Source organism: Sceloporus occidentalis, unplaced genomic scaffold, assembly GCF_023333645.1.
Source record: "Sceloporus occidentalis isolate IW3139 unplaced genomic scaffold, rSceOcc1.0.p SCAF_38, whole genome shotgun sequence".
Taxonomy (NCBI): Eukaryota; Metazoa; Chordata; class Lepidosauria; order Squamata; family Phrynosomatidae; genus Sceloporus; species Sceloporus occidentalis.
Window position 1 is genome coordinate 9255001 of NW_028317018.1, and position 7500 is coordinate 9262500.

The 7500-nt window shown below is 47.7% G+C and overlaps 3 non-coding genes and 18 pseudogenes across 3 annotated transcripts; all 21 read left to right on the plus strand.

Annotated features, from left to right (window-relative positions):
• The first annotated feature begins 40 nt into the window (after positions 1 to 40).
• On the plus strand, positions 41 to 159 carry LOC149297269 (5S ribosomal RNA; annotated as a pseudogene).
• A 174-nt stretch (positions 160 to 333) lies between these two features.
• Positions 334 to 452, plus strand: LOC149297270 (5S ribosomal RNA; annotated as a pseudogene).
• A 238-nt stretch (positions 453 to 690) lies between these two features.
• On the plus strand, positions 691 to 809 carry LOC149297271 (5S ribosomal RNA; annotated as a pseudogene).
• A 304-nt stretch (positions 810 to 1113) lies between these two features.
• On the plus strand, positions 1114 to 1232 carry LOC149297272 (5S ribosomal RNA; annotated as a pseudogene).
• A 268-nt stretch (positions 1233 to 1500) lies between these two features.
• LOC149297273 (5S ribosomal RNA) lies at positions 1501 to 1619 on the plus strand (annotated as a pseudogene).
• Positions 1620 to 1867: 248 nt separating this feature from the next.
• Positions 1868 to 1986, plus strand: LOC149297274 (5S ribosomal RNA). The gene has a single exon (XR_016274243.1). It is a non-coding gene; the product is annotated as a 5S ribosomal RNA (ribosomal RNA).
• A 215-nt stretch (positions 1987 to 2201) lies between these two features.
• LOC149297275 (5S ribosomal RNA) lies at positions 2202 to 2320 on the plus strand (annotated as a pseudogene).
• Positions 2321 to 2585: 265 nt separating this feature from the next.
• Positions 2586 to 2704, plus strand: LOC149297276 (5S ribosomal RNA; annotated as a pseudogene).
• A 217-nt stretch (positions 2705 to 2921) lies between these two features.
• On the plus strand, positions 2922 to 3040 carry LOC149297277 (5S ribosomal RNA; annotated as a pseudogene).
• A 207-nt stretch (positions 3041 to 3247) lies between these two features.
• Positions 3248 to 3366, plus strand: LOC149297278 (5S ribosomal RNA; annotated as a pseudogene).
• A 199-nt stretch (positions 3367 to 3565) lies between these two features.
• Positions 3566 to 3684, plus strand: LOC149297279 (5S ribosomal RNA). The gene has a single exon (XR_016276140.1). It is a non-coding gene; the product is annotated as a 5S ribosomal RNA (ribosomal RNA).
• Positions 3685 to 3891: 207 nt separating this feature from the next.
• LOC149297280 (5S ribosomal RNA) lies at positions 3892 to 4010 on the plus strand. The gene has a single exon (XR_016276421.1). It is a non-coding gene; the product is annotated as a 5S ribosomal RNA (ribosomal RNA).
• A 256-nt stretch (positions 4011 to 4266) lies between these two features.
• Positions 4267 to 4385, plus strand: LOC149297281 (5S ribosomal RNA; annotated as a pseudogene).
• Positions 4386 to 4659: 274 nt separating this feature from the next.
• Positions 4660 to 4778, plus strand: LOC149297282 (5S ribosomal RNA; annotated as a pseudogene).
• Positions 4779 to 5292: 514 nt separating this feature from the next.
• On the plus strand, positions 5293 to 5401 carry LOC149297283 (5S ribosomal RNA; annotated as a pseudogene).
• A 209-nt stretch (positions 5402 to 5610) lies between these two features.
• On the plus strand, positions 5611 to 5729 carry LOC149297284 (5S ribosomal RNA; annotated as a pseudogene).
• A 199-nt stretch (positions 5730 to 5928) lies between these two features.
• On the plus strand, positions 5929 to 6047 carry LOC149297285 (5S ribosomal RNA; annotated as a pseudogene).
• Positions 6048 to 6268: 221 nt separating this feature from the next.
• Positions 6269 to 6387, plus strand: LOC149297286 (5S ribosomal RNA; annotated as a pseudogene).
• Positions 6388 to 6636: 249 nt separating this feature from the next.
• On the plus strand, positions 6637 to 6755 carry LOC149297287 (5S ribosomal RNA; annotated as a pseudogene).
• A 197-nt stretch (positions 6756 to 6952) lies between these two features.
• LOC149297288 (5S ribosomal RNA) lies at positions 6953 to 7071 on the plus strand (annotated as a pseudogene).
• A 285-nt stretch (positions 7072 to 7356) lies between these two features.
• Positions 7357 to 7475, plus strand: LOC149297289 (5S ribosomal RNA; annotated as a pseudogene).
• The last annotated feature ends 25 nt before the right edge of the window (positions 7476 to 7500 follow it).

Genomic DNA, 7500 nt, shown 5'->3' on the forward strand with positions numbered 1-7500 from the left:
GCAGCAACAGAATAAGAGAAGTAAAATAAAAACCTCTCCCGCCTGCAGCCATGCCACCATGAAAGTGCCCGATCTCCTCTGATCTTGGAAGCTAAGCAGGGTTGGGCCTGGTTAGTACCTGGATGGGAGACTGCCTGGGAATACCAGTTGTTGTAGGCTTTTTCTTTTCTCACAGTCCGGGGAACATCAAAACTTTAAACTATTATTTGAACCTTCTCACCTTCTCACCTTCTCACCTTCTCTGTCCTGTCCCAGGGCTTATAATTCTTTCTGTCTGACGACAAGCAGCAGCAGCAGCAACAGAATAAGAGAAGTAAAATAAAAAGCTCTCCCGCCTGCAGCCATACCACCCTGAAAGCACCCAATCTTGTCTGATCTTAGAAGCTAAGCAGGCTTGGTCCAGGTTAGTACCTGCATGGGAGACCACCTGGGAATACCCGGTATTGTAGGCTTTTTCTTCTCTCACAGTCCAAGAAGAGCTTTTTGCCATGTGTTTCTTGCTCATCATCAAAGCTTTAAACCTTTATTTGAACCTTCTCACCTTCTCACCTTCTCACCTTCACTGTCCTGTCCCAGGGCTTATAATTCTTTCTGTCTGACGACAAGCAGCAGCAGCAGCAGCAGCAGCAGCAGCAGCAGCAGCAGCAGCAGCAGCAACAGAATAAGAGAAGTAAAATAAATAGCTCTCAAGCTTACGGCCATACCACCCTGAAAGCACCCAATCTTGTCTGATCTTAGAAGCTAAGCAGGCTTGGTCCTGGTTAGTACCTGGATGGGAGACCACCTGGGAATACCCGATATTGTAGGCTTTTTCTTCTCTCACAGTCCGAGAGCTTTTTGCCATGTGTTTCTTGCTCATCATCAAAGCTTTAAACCTTTATTTGAACCTTCTCACCTTCTCACCTTCTCACCTTCACTGTCCTGTCCCAGGGCTTATAATTCTTTCTGTCTGACGACAAGCAGCAGCATCAGCAGCAGCAGCAGCAGCATCAGCAGCAGCAGCAGCAGCATCAGCAGCAGCAGCAGCAGCAGCAGCAGCAGCAGCAGCAGCAGCAGCAGCAGCAGCAGCAGCAGCAGCAGCAGAATAAGAGAAGTAAAATAAAAAGCTCTCTCGCCTGCAGCCATACCACCCTGAAAGTGGCCGATCTCCTTTGATCTTGGAAGCTAAGCAGGGTTGGGCCTGGTTAGTACCTGGATGGGAGACCACCTGGGAATACCAGGTTTTGTAGGCTTTTCTTTTCTCACAGTCCGAGGAGAGCTTTTTGCCATGTGTTTCTTGCTCATCATCAAAACTTTAAACTATTATTTGAATCTTCTCACCTTCTCACCTTCTCTGTCCTGTCCCAGGGCTTATAATTCTTTCTGTCTGACGACAAGCAGCAGCAGCAGCAGCAGCAGCAGCAGCAGCAGCAGCAGCAGCAGCAGCAGCAGCAGCAGCAGCAGCAGCAGCAGCAGCAGCAGCAGCAACAGAATAAGAGAAGTAAAATAAAAAGCTTTCATACCTGCAGCCATACCACCCTGAAAGTGCCCGATCTCCTCTGATCTTGGAAGCAAAGCGGGGTTGGGCCTGGTTAGTACCTGGATGGGAGACTGCCTGGGAATACCAGGTGTTGTAGGCTTTTTCTTTTCTCACAGTCCGGGGAGAGCTTTTTGCCATGTGTTTCTTGCTCATCATCAAAACTTTAAACTATTATTTGAACCTTCTCACCTTCTCACCTTCTCTGTCCTGTCCCAGGACTTATAATTCTTTCTGTCTGACGACAAGCAGCAGCAGCAGCAGCAGCAGCAGCAGCAGCAGCAGCAGCAGCAGCAGCAGCAGCAGCAGCAGCAGCAACAGAATAAGAGAAGTAAAATAAAAAGCACTCACGCCTACAGCCGTACCACCCTGAAAGCGCCCAATCTTGTCTGATCTTGGAAGCTAAGCAGGGTTGGGCCTGGTTAGTACCTGGATGGGAGACCACCTGGGAATACCAGGTGTTGTAGGCTTTTTCTTTTCTCACAGTCCGGGGAGAGCTTTTTGCCATGTGTTTCTTGCTCATCATCAAAGCTTTAAACCCTTATTTGAACCTTCTCACCTTCTCACCTTCTCTGTCCTGTCTCAGGGCTTATAATTCTTTCTGTCTGACGACAAGCAGCAGCAGCAGCAGCAGCAGCAGCAGCAGCAGCAACAGAATAAGAGAAGTAAAATAAATAGCTTTTACACCTGCAGCCATACCACCCTGAAAGCGCCTGATCATGTCTGATCTCAGAAGCTAAGCTGTGTTGGGCCTGGATAGTACCTGGATGGGAGACCACCTGGGAATACCAGGTGTTGTAGGTTTTTTGTTTTCTCACAGTCCGGGGAGAGCTTTTTGCCATGTGTTTCTTGCTCATCATCAAAACTTTAAACTATTATTTGAACCTTCTCACCTTCTCACCTTCTCACCTTCTCTGTCCTGTCCCAGGGCTTATAATTCTTTCTGTCTGACGACAAGCAGCAGCAGCAGCAGCAGCAGCAGCAGCAGCAGCAGCAGCAGCAGCAGCAGCAGCAGCAGCAGCAGCAGCAGCAGCAACAGAATAAGAGAAGTAAAATAAAAAGCTCTCAAGCCAACGGCCATACCACCCTGAAAGCGCCCAATCCTGTCTGACATTGGAAGTTAAGCAGGGTTGGGCCTGGTTAGTACCTGGATAGGAGACAGCCTGGGAATACTAGGTGTTGTAGGCTTTTTCTTTTCTCACAGTCCGGGGAGAGCTTTTTGCCATGTGTTTCTTGCTCATCATCAAAACTTTAAACTATTATTTGAAACTTCTCACCTTCTCACCTTCTCACCTTCTCTGTCCTGTCCCAGGGCTTATAATTCTTTCTGTCTGACGACAAGCAGCAGCAGCAGCAGCAGCAGCAGCAGCAACAGAATAAGAGAAGTAAAATAAAAAGCTCTCACGCCAACGGCCATACCACCCTGAAAGTGCCCAATCCTGTCTGATCTTGGAAGTTAAGCAGGGTTGGGCCTGGTTAGTACCTGAATGGGAGACAGCCTGGGAATACTAGGTGTTGTAGGCTTTTTCTTTTCTCACAGTCCGGGGAGAGCTTTTTGCCATGTGTTTCTTGCTCATCATCAAAACTTTAAACTATTATTTGAAACTTCTCACCTTCTCACCTTCTCAACTTCTCACCTTCTCTGTCTTGTCATAGGGCTTATAATTCTTTCTGTCTGACGACAAGCAGCAGCAGCAACAGAATAAGAGAAGTAAAACAAATCACTTTCACACCTGCAGCCATACCACCCTGAAAGCTCCCCATTTTGTCTGATCTCGGAAGCTAAGCAGGGTTGGGCCTGGTTAGTACCTGGATGGGAGACCACATGGGAATACCCGGTGTTGTAGGCTTTTTCTTCTCTCACAGTCCGGGGAGAGCTTTTTGCCATGTGTTTCTTGCTCATCATCAAAACTTTAAACTATTATTTGAACCTTCTCACCTTCTCACCTTCTCACCTTCTCTGTCCTGTCCCAGGGCTTATAATTCTTTCTGTCTGACGACAAGCAGCAGCAGCAACAGAATAAGAGAAGTAAAATAAAAAGCTCTCCCGCCTGCAGCCATACCACCCTGAAAGTGCCTGATCTCCTCTGATCTTGGAAGCTAAGCAGGGTTGGGCCTGGTTAGTACCTGGATGGGAGACCGCCTGGGAATACCAGGTGTTGTAGGCTTTCTCTTTTCTCACAGTCCGGGGAGAGCTTTTTGCCATGTGTTTCTTGCTCATCATCAAAACTTTAAATTATTATTTGAACCTTCTCACCTTCTCACCTTCTCACCTTCTCACCTTCTCTGTCCTGTCCCAGGGCTTATAATTCTTTCTGTCTGACGACAAGCAGCAGCAGCAGAAGAATAAGAGAAGTAAAATAAAAAGCTATCAAGTCTACGGCCATACCACCCTGAAAGCGCCCAATCTTGTCTGATCTTGGAAGCTAAGCAGGGTTGAGCCTGGTTAGTACCTGGATGGGAGACCGCATGGGAATACCCGGTGTTGTAGGCTTTTCCTTCTCTCACAGTCGGGGGAGAGCTTTTTGCCATGTGTTTCTTGCTCATCATCAAAACTTTAAACTATTATTTGAACCTTCTCACCTTCTCACCTTCTCACCTTCTCTGTCCTGTCCCAGGGCTTATAATTCTCTCTGTCTGACGACAAGCAGCAGCAGCAGCAGCAGCAGCAGCAGCAGCAGCAGCAGCAGCAGCAGCAGCAGCAGCAGCAGCAGCAGCAGAATAAGAGAAGTAAAATAAAAAACTCTCCCGCCTGCAGCCATACCACCCTGAAAGTGCCTGATCTCATCTGATCTTGGAAGCTAAGCAGGTTTGGGCCTGGTTAATACCTGGATGGGAGACCGCCTGGGAATACCGGGTGTTGTAGGCTTTTTCTTTTCTCACAGTACGGGGAGAGCTTTTTGCCATGTATTTCTTGCTCATCATCAAAACTTTAAACTATTATTTGAACCTTCTCACCTTCTCACCTTCTCACCATCTCTGTCCTGTCCCAGGGCTTATAATTCATTCTGTCTGACGACAAGCAGCAGCAGCAGCAGCAGCAGCAGCAGCAGCAGCAGCAGCAGCAGCAGCAGCAGCAGCAGCAGCAGCAGCAGCAGCAGCAACAGCAACAGAATAAGAGAAGTAAAATAAATAGATCTCCTGCTTGCAGCAATACCACCCTGAATGTGCCCAATCTCCTCTGACCTTGGAAGCTAAGCAGGGTTGGGCCTGGTTAGTACCCAGATGGGAGACCGTCTGGGAATACCAGGTGTTGTAGGCTCTTTCTTTTCTCACAGTCCGGGGAGAGATTTTTGCCATGTGTTTCTTGCTCATCATCAAAACTTTAAACTATTATTTGAACCTTCTCACCTTCTCACCTTCTCACCTTCTCACCTTCTCACCTTCTCTGTCCTGTCCCAGGGCTTATAATTCTTTCTGTCTGACGACAAGCAGCAGCAGCAACAGAAAAAGAGAAGTAAAATAAATAGCTCCCACACCTGCAGCCATACCACCCTGAAAGCGCCTGATCTCGTCTGATCGCAGGGTTGGGCCTGGTTAGTACATGGATGGGAGACTGCCTGGGAATACCAGTTGTTGTAGGCTTTTTCTTTTCTCACAGTCCGGGGAGAGCTTTTTGCCATGTGTTTCTTGCTCATCATCAAAGCTTTAAACCCTTATTTTTACCTTCTCACCTTCTCACCTTCTCTGTCCTGTCCCAGGGCTTATAATTCTTTCTGTCTGACGACAAGCAGCAGCAGCAACAGAATGAGAGAAGTAAAATAAAATGCTCTCATGCCTACGGCCATACCACCCTGAAAGCGTCTGATCTTGTAAGTTAAGCAGAGTTGGGCCTGGTTAGTACTTGGATGGGAGACCACCTGGGAATACCCGGTGTTGTAGGCTTTTTCTTCTCTTACAGTCCGGGGAGAGCTTTTTGCCATGTGTTTCTTGCTCATCATCAAAACTTTAAACTATTATTTGAACCTTCTCACCTTCTCACCTTCTCACCTTCTCACCTTCTCTGTCCTGTCCCAGGGCTTATAATTCTTTCTTTCTGACGGCAAGCAGCAGCAGCAACAGAATAAGAGAAGTAAAAAAAAAAAAGCTCTCCCGCGTGCAGCCATACCACCCTGAAAGTGCCCGATCTCATCTGATCTCGGAAGCTAAGCAAGGTTGGGCTTGGTTAGTACCTGGATGGGAGACCACCTGGGAATACCAGGTGTTGTAGGTTTTTTCTTTTATCACAGTCCAGGGAGAGCTTTTTGCCATGTGTTTCTTGCTCATCATCAAAGCTTTAAACCTTTATTTGAACCTTCTCACCTTCTCACCTTCTCACCTTCTCTGTCCTGTCCCAGGGCTTATAATTCTTTCTGTCTGACGACAAGCAGCAGCACCAACAGAAAAAGAGAAGTAAAATAAAAAGGTCCCACACCTGCAGCCATACCATCCTGAAAGCGCCTGATCTCGTCTGATCTCAGAATCTAAGCAGGGTCAGGCCTGGTTAGTACATGGATGGGAGACTGAATGGGAATACCAGGTGTTGTAGGCTTTCTCTTTTCTCACAGTCCGGGGAGAGCTTTTTGCCATGTGTTTCTTGCTCATCATCAAAGCTTTAAACCCTTATTTTTACCTTCTCACCTTCTCACCTTCTCTTTCCTGTCCCAGGGCTTATAATTCTTTCTGTCTGACGACAAGCAGCAGCAGCAGCAGCAGCAGCAGCAGCAGCAACAGAAGCAACAGAATAAGAGAAGTAAAATAAAAAGCTCACACGCCTACAGCCATACCACACTGAAAGCGCCCAATCTTGTCTGATCTTGGAAGCTAAGCAGGGTTGGGCCTGGTTAGTACCTGGATGGGAGACCGCCTGGGAATACCCAGTGTTACAGGCTTTTTCTTCTCTCACATTACGGTGAGAGGTTTTTGCCATGTGTTTCTTGCTCATCATCAAAACTTTAAACTATTATTTGAACCTTCTCACCTTCTCTGTCCTGTCCCAGGGCTTATAATTCTTTCTGTCTGACGACAAGCAGCAGCAGCAGCAGCAGCAGCAGCAGCAGCAGCAGCAGCAGCAGCAGCAGCAGCAGCAGCAGCAGCAGCAGCAGCAGCAGAATAAGAGAAGTAAAATAAAAAGCTCTCCCGCCTGCAGCCATACCACCCTGAAAGTGCCCGATCTCATCTGATCTTGGAAGCTAAGCAGGTTTGGGCCTGGTTAGTACCTGGATGGGACACCACCTGGGTGTACCAGGTGTTGTAGGCTTTTTCTTTTCTCACAGTCCGGGGAGAGCTTTTTGCCATGTTTCTTGCTCATCATCAAAGCTTTAAACGCTTATTTGAACCTTCTCACCTTCTCACCTTCTCGCCTTTTCTGTCCTGTCCCAGGGCTTATAATTCTTTCTGTCTGACGACAAGCAGCAGCAGTAACAGAATAAGAGAAGTAAAATAAAAAGCTCTCCTGCCTGCAGCCATACCACCCTGAAAGTGCCTGATCTCATCTGATCTTGCAAGCTAAACAGGGTTGGGCCTGGTTAGTACCTGGATGGGAGAGCGCCTGGGATTAACAGGTGTTGTAGGCTTTTTCTTTTCTCACAGTCCGGGGAGAGCTTTTTGCCATGTGTTTCTTGCTCATCATCAAAACTTTAAACTATTGTTTGAACCTTCTCACCTTCTCACCTTCTCACCTTCTCACATTCTCTGTCCTGTCCCAGGGCTTATAATTCTTTCTGTCTGACAACAAGCAGCAGCAGCAGCAGCAGCAGCAGCAGCAGCAGCAGCAGCAGCAGCAGCAGCAGCAGCAGCAGCAGCAGCAGCAGCAGCAGCAGCAGCAGCAGAATAAGAGAATTAAAATAAAAACCTCTCCCACCTGCAGCCATACCACCCTGAAAGTGCCCGATCTCCTCTGATCTTGGAAGCTACGCAGGGTTGGGCCTGGTTAGTATCTGGATGGGAGACCGCCTGGGAATACCAGGTGTTGTAGGGTTTTTCTTTTCTCACAGTCCGGGGAG